Source organism: Schistocerca serialis, chromosome 1 (genome assembly GCF_023864345.2).
Source record: "Schistocerca serialis cubense isolate TAMUIC-IGC-003099 chromosome 1, iqSchSeri2.2, whole genome shotgun sequence".
Lineage (NCBI taxonomy): Eukaryota > Metazoa > Arthropoda > Insecta > Orthoptera > Acrididae > Schistocerca > Schistocerca serialis.
The window spans coordinates 541,895,004-541,912,691 of record NC_064638.1 but is presented as its reverse complement, the minus strand read 5'-3'; the positions used below and the strand labels follow the sequence as shown (position 1 = coordinate 541,912,691).

Here is a 17,688-nt window from a genome sequence, read left to right as displayed (position 1 = left end):
TAGCAAGAAGCCATTGCTTGAATATTTCTAGTATCTCAACCGCAGATTTTTCAGCGCCCATTTAACTTCAGGACTCTGTATCTCACAATGAACAAAAATAGACTTGTACCACTATTGAAATAAGCCCTTTATTTGTCGCCAGAGTAAGAGAAGTCGGCCACGCCTTAGTCGTCGACATCGTCCATCAGGACCCTTCCTGGAAATTCCAAGCCGTTATCTACTGCTCCCCACTTGCTGCACTCGCCGCCCTGCTGCGGCCACGCTCCGAAAAATTTTGCTCCAACACCCTTACGGCCTCGGCTGCACAAGCCAAGAGTCGTCCGGGCTTGTAAACTCGCACGTTAGTGTCGTAAAAAGAGTCAACTGCGGTTTGAAAGTCAAGAAATATTCCCTCCTCCAAATTGTAGGCTTTTAGGATTTTGTGCGAGAAAAGCTCGAGTTGGATTTCACGTGGCCGATGTTTACGAAATCCACGCTGGACGCCTGATCGCGTTTGGGCTCAGAAATCGTTACACACAGATTTGCGAATGTAAAACAGGGAGGGCGCTGCGGGCGGCAGCCGGCGGGCGCTGCGTGACGTCATCTGTTTGGCTGTATAGGCGACCTTGCCGACGGCCGGCAGCGTTGACCCGGCTGGCGCGCGACCCCTGGCCGGCCGCGGAGTTGCGTCAGCGGTGAGCGCACCGCGGCCGGGATGCGGGCCGCGCCTCAGTGGCGCTCGTTACGCCCGTGGCCGGCTGACGAGGGAGGCGGCCGCTCGTCGCTACTGATAATGGCGACCTGCCGCGCCCCCTGCTGCCGCTGCCGCTGCTGCGCGGCCGGCCCGTCTGCCCGCTGCTCCGGCCTTTTCGAACCTCTGTAGAGCGCGCGCAGAACATATTCGCCCGTGCTTATGCAGATGTATGGTAGGGGACGGGACAACGGTAGTGGTGGGGGCTCCTTTGCGTTCATTCGCTGCGCACTAAGGGAGGCGCAGCTGAACAGCCGAAGCCTAATCAGAGGTGGAACTTCTAAAATATAGCTAGCGAGTCTGTAGACGATCGTGTTATGAAGAGCTACCAGTGATTCGGCAAGTCTGTACTCATAGTCGGGTACCGAATAAGAAAATGAGCGCGTAAACATTCGAGGCAGCAGAAGCAGTTGCTAACGGCGACAGCAAGCTGAAGCGCTTGCCTCTTATAGGTCGCGCAGGATACGGTGGCTGATGGGCAGTGAACAGTTACCGTCCAAAGCGCTGGGCGAGTTCACTCGTTTGTTCAGAAGGGAAGGTCGACTAGCGTTTGCCACCTTTCGGCCGGCTGGCGATGACAGAATCGACTCGCACGACCTCCAATCTTTCTCAAACGATTTTACAGAAACTGTTCGGTAAAAAGAAGATATTTTTGCTTTACGTGTAGCTCTTTATGCCAGGTTCATTATGACGTGTCCATCATTTAGTCAGTGGTCATAGTTATCGCAATATTTACGTGGAAGTAAGACACTGCCCGAAAACTGAAACAGTTTGCAATGAAACATATGAATCGCCATGATTTTGCGTGTGGTGCTTATTACATAATATGTTGCTGCGTAAGAAATTTAGCTAACATATTGAATTTTTCTTTAGACTTGGCTGGAGGTCTCTGCCTGTCACCAACCTCGAGAAAATTGCGCACCCGTCGCACAGCGCCAGCGATAGAGCCAGGATGAAATATCCACAACATTTCTCGTGTTTGTAAAACGGTTTGAGATATCGAAATGAGATTTTGGTAAATGATAGCACACAAAGAGGAGAGTATTTTGCCGTATGGTTATTATGCAAAACTTCATTATATGCCGTATTATTCCATTACCTACAGACTTTTCCAATGAAAGAATGTAATTTTTAAGGGGCATCGATAGCTGGTCAAAGGAGAAATGCTATGGATTTTGTAACAACATAATTGTATTCATTACATGTTTATTTTGTACCGAGTATGTGCTTTTTCATAGATTCTGACCTTACTTTTCATCAGTTCCTCACTTAATAAATTTAATAAACCACTGTTTCAGAATTCTCTCGCAACTGTGTCTGCATATGTTAGTGAGGTGAGACACTGTAAACTCCGCTGAGTTTTGGCGAAAGAAGCAAATTTTAACGTGGCAACAAGAGAAATGTGTAGGTTTTACTCAAAATTCCCCACTCATTACACTTCTCTGAAAATTGCAAATGGTTAACAAACCAGGCGAAAATAAATCGCTGCGTTTTCGGCGGAGTTCTTTTTAGATACTAATCAAAGGTGAAAGATTTTTTTGAATGGTCATCATGCAAGTGTGGGCGTGAATGGGCTCCACTTAATATTTACACAACATGTGAGTGTAGGGAGTGTAGGCTTCCATTGAGAACAGCTTTTCGCCGGCTGCGGTAGCCGAGCGGTTCTAGGCGCTTCAGTCCGGAACCGCGGGACTACTACAGTCGCAGGTTCGAATCCTGCCTCGGGCATGGGTGTGTGTGATGTCCTTAGGTTAGTTAGATTTAAGTAGTTCTAAGTTGTAGGGGACTAATGACCTTAGATGTTAAGTCCTATAGTGCTCAGAGCCATTTGAACCATTTAGCACAGCATTTCCCCTACAGCGCCTGCTCGCCGCCGCCACCTCTGCCACTCCCCTCACGCGTCCTCTGCCGTCTGGTCATCTACCGGCCACGGCATTCTGCGTGCGCTATACAAATGGGTGGACTCGTTCTGAGCTGAGATGGAGAATGTGTTTCTGCGCGTGTGACAAGTTACGTCATGCCAGCCATATCACCCGTATGTGTGGAACCCAAGAACGATCCACTTACAGCGTTATGTATTCTAGCAGTATTCTGCAGGTTGACATTTACTGAACTATATGAAAAATCACGTAAATTAGTTAAAAACTACGGCGTGCACACACTTCATTCAATATTATGACATGTTCGATAAGCCTGCCATCGTTGGTGATGACGTGGCGCTGGCGAATAGCGAAAGTCTGCATGACCCGCTGAAGTGTCGTAACATCGATGCTGTCGATGACCCCCTGTATGGCTGTTTTCAGCTCAGCAATGGTTTTGGAGCTATTTCTGTACAAGTTGTCTTCAATGTAGCCCCACAATAATGAGTAGTGCTCTTACAGGACATCAAACACTCTCCTGCTTCAATGGGGTCGAGCTCTGTCTTGCATGAAGCACATTATCGAAATCAGGGTCACTTTGGATAATGGGGATGAAATCATCTTCCAAAATCTTCACGTACCAGTCAGTAGTCACCGTGACATCAAGGAATACCGCATCGATTATTCCGTGACTGGACATTATACACCACACAGCCACCCGTTGAGGGTGAAGAGACTTCTCGATCGCGAAATGCGGATTGTCAGTCCCCCAAATGCACCAATTTTGCCCATTAACGAACCCATCCAAGTGAAAGTGGGCTTCGTCGCTAAACCAAACCATACTGATCCTCATCATGCCCCGCGGCCAACCATGCAGTTTCAACGTCCTAACGCAAACCGTTCAGAAGTTACGACGATTTTATTTCATATAGTTCTATAATTGTCACCCTGTACTTTGCCCCCATGTAACTCCATTTTCATATGAAGACTGAGATGAAAAATACCGACAGAAACATATTAATACTATAATAAATTGTGAATTTCTGCTTTTGTTTTTCTATGTAAAAATACGTCTTCTAATTAAAATAGTGATAAAATCGTTTGGTCAGAGACATCTGCTAAAGAGGCCAAGCGCAAACGAAAACTGTATATTTTTGCTGACAGGCCATTTCATTTATCCTCGCCATTCTGTGGCTTCTTTTCTCGCCTGGCTGTTGCGCAGTAAGCACACGTTTTTCTTTGTACTTTGTCTTTAGATGAAATATAAGATACTTTGTTTTGGAACGTGTAAGTGGAGTTTAATTATAGTATGAAACCTGATAATATCCCATCATAACAACTATAACTTAGTATGAATATTTGCATCTCTCTCTTCAGAGGCCGTATAGAAAGGATTCACGACAAATTGTTCGAGGTTCGAACGAACGAATACGTTACATGTTCTTTCGTTACCTGTTCAATATCGCCAGGCACATTCACCCTGAGATCGAGTTGCCGATTATTTCTTTTCTTACGTATATATTTTACCTAAGAATCTTGTTGGTCATGACCTTCGAACAATGACGTCGGCAGTCGCTTGAATGGCTTGATGTATCGTGCCTCACGTTATTAATAGGCCTTAAACTCATAATTACTCCAGTACGTTATACACATCTATTAACAGTAATCATTAATTCATTTATCATGTTTTTTGCTCGGTTTTGCCATCTTTGAACATTTCTCTCGCCCGTAACAATCAGTATTTTTATTTTTCGTGTTGTACTGGAAAAAGTGTTCGTAATACTAATATCCCAGGCCGTTCTCTTGTACTGCACTGATAAACAAAAACGTTATGACCATTGCCCACCGCGGCGTTGGATGCTGCCTGGTGGCTTTGCGGACACGTGACGCACTAACAGAAGTATGTAAGCAGAGCAGAGACACATGAGGGATCACCATAGCAAAGATATGGGCTGCAAGTGGGGAAATCTACTGAGATAAGCTACTTTGAAAAAGGGCAGATTATTATTACGCAGAGCCTCTGAATGTGTATCTCTAAAACGGCGAAGCTGGTCGAATGTTCACCTGTTTCTGTCGTGAGAAGCATAGCGAAACTACCATTAGGCGCTAAAACGTTGGACGACCACTACTCTTCACAGAACGTGGGTTCGGAGACTTGTGTGTTCTGTAAAGCAGAATAGATGGTGATCTTTTGCATCTCTGCCGAAAGAGCACAGTGCTGGTACACGTACAAGTGTTTCGGAGCACACGTCGTACATTGTTGAACATGGAGCTCCGCAACAGGCCACCCTATGAGTTCACATGTTGTCTCAACGACGTCGTCAATTACGATTGTAGTGTGAACCGAACCATCGGGATTCAACCGTCGATCAATGGAAACGGGTCAGCTCTTCGGGTGAGTCACGTCTTTGCTACACTAGATCGACGGTTGCCAGGTGAACGACAGCTCGAAACGTGCAGAGCGCCACAGAATTCTCCTGCGCTTGCATGGGACGTGTGGTAGTAATCCCTTTATGTTTGATGTCTTTCCCGACGGCGATGTCATTTTTAAGCAGTATAACTGTCCGTTCCTCGGAGCCAGAACCGCGCTATAGTAGTTTGAGGAGCTTTATACTGAACTCATGTTGATGTCTCGGGTACCAAATTCACCTGATGTAAATCCTAGGGAACCCATCAGGGTCCTATCGGGCGCCATAGCCGCGTACGCAAATGAGCGGACCGTTATTTACGCGGATTACATGACCTACGTGTGGACATCAAATGCGGCAAACCTACCAACAAACATTCTGATCCGTTATATGCAGATTCATTGATGTATCTTCGTTCCAAAGACAGACAAAAAAGCTATGAAGCCGGTGGTCGTACTATATTGGTTTTTCATTGTCTAAATTCCAGATGGAAACTTTCACATTGTAGTGCTGTTATTCTTATAATGAACATTGGGCCGTGTGAGACATAGTTGCTGCTTCATGGAACGTATTTCGACGTTGACGTTGCAGATGAAGCTCACGTCACTGCAGCCAGTGCGATATGGAGGGGCAAGGGGCCAGCATATCGCTCTCCCGGTCGTTCCCAGTTCTGTGGACGGTGAGCCGCTATATCTTATTCAAGTAGCTTCTCAACTGCGTCACAAGCAGGCTACGTTTCAGTCCTTGCACCAAGGAAAAATCCCTGGCAGGAGCGGGTTTTGAGCATGGGTCCTCTGCATGCTGGGTGCACAAGTACGAAGATGGGCTGCTCATTTAAATAACAAGCAATCACAAAAATGATGTCATATGTGAAAGATTACACATTTCATCAGGCTATTTTCTGATGTCGATTATTCGTACAAGGGGACTTCAGAAAGTAAGCAATACGTGTAGTCCCAGCGAAGACTATTGCGCCAAAGTGGCGCGTTGCCGGGAGAGAGTTTCCTTCAGATGCAGTTCTTTTGCGGTACGGATAACAAGTGCATCACAGAGTTCGGGTGAAATGGCGTGGCAGCTAGACAGTCTCAGCACGCAGAGCAGTAAGATTCTTGTGTGCGTAACATCTTAATTGCATACAGATTCACCGTTGAATTGCGGCGGTATGTGGACAAAATGTAGGGTCGCAGCCAGCAGTGATGAAATGGTGTCGATAGTGTGGCCAAGAGCACACAGATGTGCTGATGCTGATCGGGAAGAAAGGGCATCAAAATCAACCAGGGACAACAATGTCCGGACAATCGTGACACTGATTTGCAGATTTTCCGGCGGTGAGGATGTACACACAGCGATTCTCGAATGGCACCGTGACCAAGGGGCGGATTTCCACTGTTGAAGCCGGCTGCTGTGGCCGAGCGGTTCTAGGCGCTTCAGTCCGGAACCGCGCGACTGCTATGGTCGCAGGTTCGAATCCTACCTTGGGCATGGACGTGTGTGATGTCCTTAGGTTAGTTAGGTTTAACTAGTTCTAAGTTCTAGGGGACTAATGACCTCAGCAGTTGAGTCCCATAGTGCTCAGAGCCATTTGAACCATTTGAACCTTACAAATAGAAAATGCAAAATTAAATTTCTAGGCGAAACCTCCAAGAATTTTGAGATCAAAATCGGCATAAGGCATTTGTTGTTCAGTTGTGTGCAAGGAAAGGTAATCAGAGAAAGGAGGGAAGGAACAGAAGAAGATGGAATTCGAAGAATCACAATTGGGAGAAAAGGGGATAGTCGGAATTTTGATTGTCTGGCTTTTGCAAATGATCTTGCCATCTTTGCTGAATCTGTAGTATAAGCGGCGTTCAAAAAGAAACAAGCCGAAGGCATAATTGCAGAAACCCGTACCTCTAAGTTAGAAGTATTGACCCTGTCTGTTGAGGCACTTGTGGTGAATGGCTGTGTCATAAAATTCCCGGGTCTGCGATGTTAACCAGTTCCGCTTGTACAACTGGACGTCGTCGTCCGAGACGAATCCTTTACCCCTCAGAGCCGTTTTAAGGGGACAAAAATGATTCACTTCTGATTCACTTCCTGCAGCATGGTACAACAGTGAATGCCCAGCGTTACTCGCAAACCTTGACCACACTTCGCCAGGCGATCAAATCAAAATGACCAGGCAGTCTCATCCGTGGGGTCATTCTGCTCCAAGACAATGCAAACCCTCATACGGCCAACACAGTCGCGGCACTCCTGCAGAAAATCAAGTGGGAGGTTCTCGGCCACCCTCCATACAGTCCAGACCTCTTTTTCTGTGATTACGCCAGTTTTGGTCCCCTTATAAAGGCTCTGAGGGGCAAACGATTCACCTCGGACGATGACGTCCAGTTGTACGTGCGGAACTGGCTAACATCGCAGCCCCGGGGGTTTTATGAGAAAGCCATTCACCGCCTTGTGTCACAGTGGGCCAAGTGTCTCAACAGCCAGGGTCAAAACTTCTAACATACAGGTACTGGTGTCTGTAATTATGCCTCCGACTCGTTTCTTTTTGAACGCCCGTTATAGATGCAGCAATGCAAATAAACCTCGTACAAGAGACAGCTTCAAAAGCGACACTACGCTACTGCATTAAACCAGAGTGCCTTTAGGCATCAGAATGCCTTTCACTAAATACAGCCAAACAATCAGGTGAAATAGAAAAGGAGAAAAGGAAAATAATCTGGGAAATCTTGCGACCAAATTATGAGAATGGGAAATGGAAATTAAGAAGTCATAAAGTTTATGAAGAAGTAGAGCAGATATCAGACACGACAAGGAAGAAGTATAGTTGCATTCTGTGGGTATCTAAAAAGACTTGATGAAAACAGGGCAACAAAAAGAATTTTTAACTTCTTTAACAGCAACCCGAAAACATCAATGACGTGAGTAAAAAGTTAAAGTGGATCTGAGGAAATCGAAATAATGGAGGAAGAAACAGGAGACAGAAAGGTTCAGAGCAAAAGTAAAATGTTTCAAGGTCCTCCAGGAGAAAATAGAGAAAAAGACAGGTGCAGTATGGACAGAAGAAAGAAGAGAAAAACATAAGGAAAGAACGAAAAAGCTAGGAAGGAAAGAAAGGAATAAAGAAAAAATACGTAAATTATTTCATGTGGTCGTTAGTAGGCCGAATCAGTTTAAGAAAAGTTACTTGGCCTGCCATAATAATGAGTAATTTACTTACCGAAGTCCTCTCGTACAACATACACGACCGATTTCGGAATACTCATTCAAGCATCAGATCCACCTAGGAAACCGATCACAGTTATACCGATTCAGTGAAATACAGTACTTCCATTCACCGATAGCCGCTAACCACTGGCCTGCTGCTATACAACTTTAACGCGTGGGTAAAATTACTCAAAGTTCTACTCTATAATTTATTCATGGTCACTACAGATTCAAGAATAGTGACGTCAGACTGCACTCCACACTACGCTGCAGCCACCACGTTGTTGCACGGTGTCTTGTAACCAGATGTGCTGTGTAGTTTGACGTGCGTTCTGCGTCACACGTGAAGCCTCTTGTCAGCATGTTCCAACTGATATCTAGTTCATCGGTCCATAATGGTCTTCTTTTGGCTTGAAAACTGATTCAGATGGCTTATTATTACAAATGGTACACTTATTTTCTTATACTGCCGTATCCTGTTAACAGTAAATGACGCCCGCATATCTCCCGTCTCTTATTACTATAGTTCACAACGCCCACAAGGGGTATTTTAGGAACGTCAATATGCCCGGCACGTATAATGCGTAACAGATACACGCCATATAGCATAAACATGTCTGCACTACCGATGAAAAGCGAATAAAACGTTAAGAGAGTAGGTCGGCAAGGATACTCATCGAGATAGAGCGACGGACGTCACCATTTTTGAAAGCTTACCGCCAAGGATGCCGAACGTAAACATCTCTCCGACGCTGTACCTCACATCTCAAGTTGTTCCCTTTGGTCCAGCGAGCAAGCTAACGCCAGCTGCAGCGCTCCGCCTTCACTCACGCTCTGAAACGTTTAGCCGAAACAGAGGTGGTGAAAGCAGACAGACAGTCACGATTTAAGGAAAGCTGCGCAGAGCACACAAGTTGAGTGAAGCTGCTGACTAAATGAGGAATCCCGTTTTGATTAATGCCTGCATACCAGACAATCCAATTTTTTTTAACACGTGTTTTACGTGTATTTCTTATGCACTACGTTACGTAAGGGGTGTCCGATTTATCTTGAGAGCCTCAAATAACCTTTTGAGCGGAAACAAAGTAAAAAGAAAGTCAATTAAATGTAGTTTAGCTACCAGGGGGACATTAACCAGCGTGGTTGCCTATTTTGGTAACTTTGTTCGTTACCAGGATGTGAACAGCAGTAGGTCTTTTTAAATGGCACCCCGTACTTTTTATCCGGTAATCCACTTCATCTCCTCAAGACCTGTTCGACAACGTGTCACAATATACCATTCACGTAAACAAGATGTTATTTTAAACTTAACAGAAAACTGACCTTGACTCTCCTGTACTAGAGCACATTGCATCTAACAGATTACGTAACTCGTCCACTTACTGGAGTTACAGTAAACAAATGGAAACACAAGAAAAATGGGCATCGGTCATTCAGTCAACTATCTTCAGTTGAAGTGAGTACAATATACACCGAAGAAGGTAGAAATGCTACTCTATGGAGACAACTACATAATGTATAAAAACACTATAGTACTGTATTACACGTACCCATATTGTAAGTAAGGAAATATTATTCCGTCTACTATTTTGCTAAGTTACATTCTCCGTAGATGAGTAAAGTTGCTACCTTCTCGTCTTTGGTATACACTGAGGTGACAAAAGTCGTGGGATGGCGATATGCACGTATACAGTTGGCGGTACTATCATGTATACACGTATACAAGGTAGAAAAGGTCAGTGCATTGGCGGAGCTGTCATTTGTACTCAGGTGGTTCACTTGAAATGTGTGATTATAGCCACACGACGGGAATTAACAGACTTTGGACGCGGAATGGTATTTGGAGCTAGACCCTTGGGACATTCCATTTTTGAATTTCATTACGGGATTCGATATTCCGCGAAGCACAGTGTCAAGAGTATGCCGAGAATACCAAGTTTCTGGCATTAGCTCTCAACACGGAAGAACGCACTGGCCGACGACCTCCACTTAACGACCGATACCTGGTGTGTTTGCATAGAATTGTCAGTGCTAACAGACAAGCAATTCTGCCTGAAATAACCGTAGCGATCAATGTAGGTCGTAGGCTGTCGTATCCGTCAGGACGATGAAATTTGGCGTTAGTGGGTTATGGAAGCAGACGACCGATGCAAGTGCCTTGGCTAGCAGCACGGCATCGCCCCTCCTGGGCTCGTGACCATATCGCTTGGACCCCAGACTACTGGAAAACCGTGGCCCGGTCAGGTGAGTCCCGATTTCAGTTGATGAGAATTGATAGAGTATGGCGCCGATCCCAGTGCCCTGTGCCAGCTGGTGGTAGCTCCATAAAGGTGTGAACTCTGTTTACGTGGAATGGACTGGGTCCTCTGGTCCAACTGAACTACTTGGAGACCATGTGCAGGCATTCATGGATTTCCTGTTCACAGACAACTATGGAATTTTGTGAACGACAATGCGCCTTGTCAACAGGCCAAAATTTTTCACGATCGGTTTGAAGAACATTCTGAACAAGTCGAGCGAGTGATTTGGCCCTCCGAATCGCCCGACATGAATAGCATCAAACATTTACGTGACATAATCGAGATATCAGTTCGTCCACAAAATCCTGCATGGCAACACTTTCGCAATTATGGGCGGCAAGAGATGCAGCGTGGCTCAATATTCCCACTGGGGGAGTCCAACGCCTTGTTGATTCCATGCCACGTCGAGTTGCAGCAATCCGTCGGGCAAAAGGAAGTCCAGCACGATATTTGGAGGTTTCCCATGACTTTTGTCATCTCACTGTGTATTGTATGCTCACACGTGCCTTCAACCAAATGACGGGTGCATACATTCCCCTTTCTTGTGTATTATCAGCTCCAGCAAGTGGACTTGTTACGCTACGCCGGGTACCTGCGCTGACGCTAGTACAGGAGATTTAAAAGTTTTGTGTTACATTTTAAATAATGTCATGTTTACGTGACTGGTTCGTTGTGATACGTTTTTGAAAAGGTCTTAAGGAGAATAAAATGGTTCAAATGGCTCTGAGCACTATGGGACTTAACATCTGATGTCGTCAGTCCCCTAGACTTAGAACTACTTAAACCTAACCAACCTAAGGACAGCGCACACACACCTATGCCCGAGGCAAGATTCGAACGTGCGACCGTAGCAGCAGTGCGGTTCTGGACTGAAGCGCCTAGAACCGCTCGGCCACAACGGCCGGCTTCTTGAGAAGAGGAAGTGATATTTAAAAGATGTCGTGTTGTTCATATCTTCGTAACGAACATAGTTACGAGAAAGGCAGTCATGGTTATTAACGTCCCCCACGTAGCTAAACAACATTCTTTTGGGGAGGGGGGGCGTTGTCAACGTACTGAATACGAACCCATGTATTGAGAACTGTTTCCGTGCCAAGAAACAAAATCGCTAAGTAGTTTTTTGCATCTTCTACGTCATCTGGAAAACAATGCGCAAGTTACTTTACGATGTGTAATAAAGACCACGTGTATCGAAACAGCATTAACAGTGCTACCCACATTCTATACAGATCCTTCCACAAATGGAAAACCTGTACGTTTCCGTACGCACCTGTAAATTACCTTACCTTGCGGTCCTTACCATTGAGGCAGCAGGACTAACAGTGTATCAAAAGAAGAAGAATCCATTTTTCCTGTTTAGAATCCCCATGCATTACCGCCATAGTTTAATATTTGCCATGCCTACCAGATACGCATGCTGTTCGTACATCAGATGTGGAGGACCAGTTTCTGCAGGATATTGAGATGAACCCGAGTAAAGGCTCCAGGTATGTTGTACGCTCAGTCCGCCAGCTCCCTGCACATTCTTCTGTCTGACTGGATCCATGATCACACAAATGCCCAAAAAGGCCTTGAAATGTTTTGTGATGTGGTTGGTGTTTGTGACTGTACTTATTTTGGTATAGGCGTACTGTCTCTCGACCGTTTTCATCTGCTTGACTGTAAACGAACACCACCTCGGGTTGTTCCCTACATGAATGAATACCGGACCATTCCGCTACTAGCAGCACATTGCGTCAGTCACACAGCCTGCAACACGTTACACATAGCACGTGGTCTGAGGAACTGTAATTCGTCAGCGCCATGTACCGTGGCAACCGTGCATGTCCGGACGCATGTTCGTAGGACCTTTTCTCCTCCATTTCCAGTCAGGAGACCGTTCCTGCAGGTTTTCGATTTTATTAATATTCACTCTATATAAGTATTCCATTTCTTACACCAGCATTTATTCAATATATTGCAGGTTCGCGGGAGAGCTTATGTGAAGTTTGGAAGGTAGGAGAGACGTACTGGCAGAATTGAAGCTGTGAGGACGGGTCGTGACTCGTGCTTGGATACCTAAGTTGGTAGAGCACTTGCCTGCGAAAGGCAAAGGTCCCGAGTTCGAATCTTGGTCGGGCACACAGTTTTAATCTGCCAGGAAGTTTCATATCAGCGCACACTCCGCTGCAGTGAAAATATCATTCTGGAAGCATTTATTCTTATGTTCATTAAATTTTGTATTACTTCTTGATATTGGATGGATCATTTCCTTAGAGGATCCAAGGAGAGAATTTTCCTAAAGACAACAAGGTCGTCGGCGAAAAGTGTGAGAGCACCTGTTCCAGATGCAGTGGTTAAAACTTTCATTTTAGATTATCAGTGGACCCATGAAGATGTTTGCTAAGCAAAACTGGATCGGTCAGGTCTCTTAAGGCTGCTTTTATTTCATTTATAACACGTCCAGCAAAGAAATGATTTGACATTTTTATTGCAATTTGGTAACCACACAAAGAATTCGCTTCTTGAGCGTTCGGATAGCAAAATTATACGGCGACCGCTCGCGATAAGGGGGAGATCCAGGTTCCAATCCCGGTCAGGTATAAATTTTTACTGTCATCATTCTATTATACAGCTGATGGTTGTCCATTTCATGTATTTCATAACAGCTGTAGTCGCCATAGTGCCACATTGCATCGTAATTCGGAATAATACAGACACTACAATATCGTATCGTCTTTTGGACATAGTCCATGAATAAATAGACATATGTGAACAAGTTGTACGAGAGAAAGGGGCCCAAACAGCTTTTCTTACTGCTTAAACATCATTCAGAGGTGCAGTCCGTCTAATGGCCTGTCCATAACAGCTCTGAAGAAGGGCTATTTCGGATTCTTTCACTGTACCTCGGCCAGACTGAATTTTCCTTAGGCAACAACTTTCCCTTCGTTCTTTTGTGTAGCTTTCTCAGTTTAGAATGAAATTTTCACTTTGCAGCGTAGTGTGAGTTGATATGAAACTTGGTGGCAGATTAAAATCTTGTGCCGGACTGAGCTTCGAACTCGGGACCTTTGCCATTCGCGGGCAGGTAGTCTACCACCTCAAGCACGACTCATGACCCGTCCTCACAGCTATAATTCCGCTAGTATCTTTTCCCCTACCTTCGAAAGTTCACAGAAGTTCTCCCGGGAAACTTGCAGACCTAGCACTCTTGGAAGAAAGGATACTGCGCAAACGTGGCTTAACCTCAGCCTGGCTGATGTTTCCACAGACGCGAAGGCAAAGGTCCCGAGTTCGAGACTCGTTCAGGCACAATGGTTTAATCCGCCAGGAAGTTTCCTCAATGCCGACAACACTCCAGTGTCGTTAGCAAAGTATTGCAATAAACATTGAACTCATTTCATTAAAATCTTTCGGGTCTTCTTAGTGTCTCTAACAATATAACGTCTCTCTGACCTTTGAAATATTTTTAGAGCTGCATTACACACTGTACATCCACCGTAGTCACCAAAATTCTTAGAACACCAATGTTCAATATGTCCTTCAAACCATGACAGATGTGGCTGCACTTACATAACCGCTTTTCCCTTCTCTAGGAAGTAGCGCACAATACGCCATTCAAGGGACCATGACTTCGACACTGCCATGTCCCATCCATTGCAGCAATAATGTCCTGGTTCCACTAATGTTTAAATATTTAAATGCCCTTTATGCAGCATGTATCATAGACGCTTTAAATTCAGGCATCAAGACACATAAAAGCAAATTTATGTAATATCGGAAGCTGTTTGGAGCTGGAGGAAGATGTATTAAAAAAAAAAAAAATTGATCAGTATTTCTTGCTTTTCTTACTGCATGCACAGCATACACTAACATCCAATATACGCCATACGACTTCTACAAAAATTTGTAAGTAATTTTAGTTGTAGATTTATTGCAGGATCTGCACAGAAAAATTTTCTCTTCAGTTACTTCCAGGTACATTGGGCTCGGGTTCGCCAGGACTACGGTACGAATCCCCATCTGGTCATCTAGCGTTGGATTTACTGTGATTTCCCTAAATCGCTCCTAGAAAATGTCATGATGGTTCCCCATCCTTCCCTAATCCGAGCTTGTGCTCTGTCTCTAATTAACTAGATGTCGACAAGATGTTAAACACAAATTTTGCCTTCTCCTTTGTACTTCCAGACTGTGCTGGCGTAAATTGTCGCCAGCACACCGTTCGGCAAAGAAGTTGCAATAAGATCGATAATATGTGCTGAATCAAGCGCACCTATCAGGAGAGAGGCCAAAGGCAGACTCGCAAGCAATGTGCTGCCAACGCCCTCTCGACGCCAGTATTTAGATCGCTGCCGCGGACCGGAGGGCCCAGTCAGTCACAGACAGTCATTCAGTCAGCCGAGTCAGTCGCCGTCAGCTCAGTTACTAGCTCAATTACTATTTTAGTTGGCGTCTGTCAGTTCACATCACCAACTATGAGATAGTAGTGTTTATAGCAGGACTTGTACTACACCAGCAGTGAGGCTAACGTGGACTGTTATGGAAGAGCTTGTACCACAACACACGGACTAGCTTAAAGATAAGTACCTTTCTGTTCTGATTAATAAAGAACACTATTAATACATGTGTGCAGTTTGTGTTGTAGAAGGAGGATACCGGCCGACAAACAATATCCTCTTCAAATGTTCAAATGTGTGTGTATTCCTAAGGGACCAAATTGCTGAGGTCATCGGTTCCTAGACTTACACACCACTTAAAATAACTTATACTAAGAACAACACACACACACACACACACACACACACACACACACACACACCACACCCATGCACAAGAGTGGACTCGAACCTCCGGCGGGAGGGGCCGCGCACTCCGTGACATGGCACCTCAAACCTCACGGCCACTCCGTGAGGCACTATCCTCTTTCTTGCTTCCCATCAACAGTGACGACGACGACACAAAACAGACAATCTGCACCATCACATTGTTTACATTGCGCCACTGCTTATATCAGGTAAGATAAAGACGCGAACACCAATAACAAGTCCATTACAAACAGCGCTATTGCTAACATAAAAATTTGTATCATCAGGAGGCGAGTCCGTACCAGAAGAGGAGATAATCCTTACAGTAGTCTGGAATGCTTTGTTTGTAAACTCACTACCTATAAATTTTCTTTTTTCAAATTTCTTCATGTGTGACACTGTTAGTATTTATTGCGCACTATCACCCACAAACTATGGCAACAAACTTTCAGTAGGACGTAAACAAAACCCTTCACCAAAACCTAACAGAATACTGATCTCAAACTTTTACTTGGCCCGTGAGCAGAGGCTGCTTGGAGCGGAAGCTTACGATCAGCTCGTAGCACGTTGGCTGCTGAGACGAGCCGCACCTCCTCGCCCCAGAGCAGCCAGCTTACCTTCTCTGTATATAAGAGGCAATGTCCGACTTATCATCGCGCAGCCCAAACCGCTAAGGGTAGAAATTCGAAGTTTGGAGAGGGTGTGGATCTTATACGGGAGGCATCGTTTAAGAAGGGAGTGTCCGAAATTTCACTCCTAATGGAATGAAATAGGTAGTGAAAGGCATTTTGAAAGTATGTCGCTGTTAAGGGAATTCTGAAGCTATAGGTACCAAAACAGTCATTTGGTTTCTCTCTCAGAAAATAAAAATACATCTTTTTCAACGTTTTTGGAAATTCAACCAATAAGGGGGTAAAATAGTGAGCGAAAGCTCTTTTTTTAATAAAGAAATACTAAAGAACTTCAAATGGATTTTTAAGGCTACATCTATGAAAATTTGTATTTGACTTCTCTGTTAGATATGAAAGAAAAAAAGTGTTTCAGTGTTTCTGCAAATTCAGTCCATAAGGGAGTGCACCTCTAAGGGAGTGCAATAGGGGATGAAAATTTTTAAAAGAATATTTCGTTACGTTAAAAAATCTAAAGCTAAATTTATAAATATTGATATTTCACCTCTCGGTTAAATAAGAAGTATTTGTTAGAGGATGAAAGTTGCTATGGAAATATCTGCACAAGAACGCAAATGGCATGATTAATAAAAACTTTGGACTCCAGCAACCAGAGTGGCATTTTGGTCAGAAGTACATTCGGAAAAGACCATCCTTATATGGCCCTAATTAGCGTGGAAAGCTTAGGACGTGTTGCAGTTTGTGAACAACATCACAATTCCATTACATGAAAACAAGAAACAGGCCATAGTCTACGCGAGCGAAGCAGCGAGCTCTAAGCTAATAGCTTATAAAAGAAGCGCACATGTAATAGAATGATGACACACAGGTTTTTGGCGAGTCGCTGGTAGGAGCAGGTACAGCCTCTTTGCTCATTTTTGTAAGTACTACCATCGATCACTAAACAAAACACAGAAGTAAGATTGGCAACGAAGGTAAACATTGCGAAGCAGCACGAAGTAAGGCGACTTCCAACGATCACAGACGGGCGAAGTAAAAGTGTGCGACACGAACATACATTACTAGACTGGCAATACCGTATACACTATCATTTGTCGCTGAATACACGTAATATGGCGGCGAGCGCAAAGGACGCGTAACAGCTGTTTACTGATGAACTGACGTAACAAATGGGAATGAACTGTTACAACTACGTTATCTGGTCAAAACATGCGTCGTGTTTTGCTGTAATTTTTCATACATGAGAGAGAAAATAAGAAGAAAGGAACATGCCTCATTGCAAGCATAACTAGAAACATTTTACGTATTTTCGCTGTTGTGCTGTATGTAAGCTTAAATAATTTCATTAGTTTGTCTTATCTGACATATCGACAGTGTTTAAATAGTTTATTTGTATTTTAAGAGATTTAATAAATCTAGTATTAACAAACGTAGCTTAATGACGTGTTGTTAACCAGTATTGAACAACTTCTGCTTTTCTTCTGATGGTATGCTCGGTCACGAAAACTGACAACTGCTGGGAGAGCAGTGCGCTGAGCCCTTACCCCTCCATATCCGCATCCAGTGACACCTCTCGCTGAGGATGACACGGCGGTCGGTCACTACTGTTGGGCCTTCCGAGGCCTAATCGGACGGAGTTTACTTTTCGTTTAGTTCTAATAGTACGCTCGTTATGAAAGTGCTTATGTAAGTAGGAAGTGCTATTTGTCGTTGATAACAAGTGTTTGTATCCATTTGAGTGTTCTTACGAAAACAACAGTCTGATTTAAACGTGTGTATCTGTAACATG

The 17,688-nt window shown here is 44.4% G+C and overlaps 1 protein-coding gene across 1 annotated transcript in view; it reads left to right on the top strand.

Moving 5' to 3' along the window:
- The window catches only part of LOC126475112 (ankyrin repeat domain-containing protein 29-like), a 607,001-nt gene that overhangs the window by 266,353 nt on the left and 322,960 nt on the right, over nt 1-17,688 (top strand). The window lies entirely within an intron of this gene.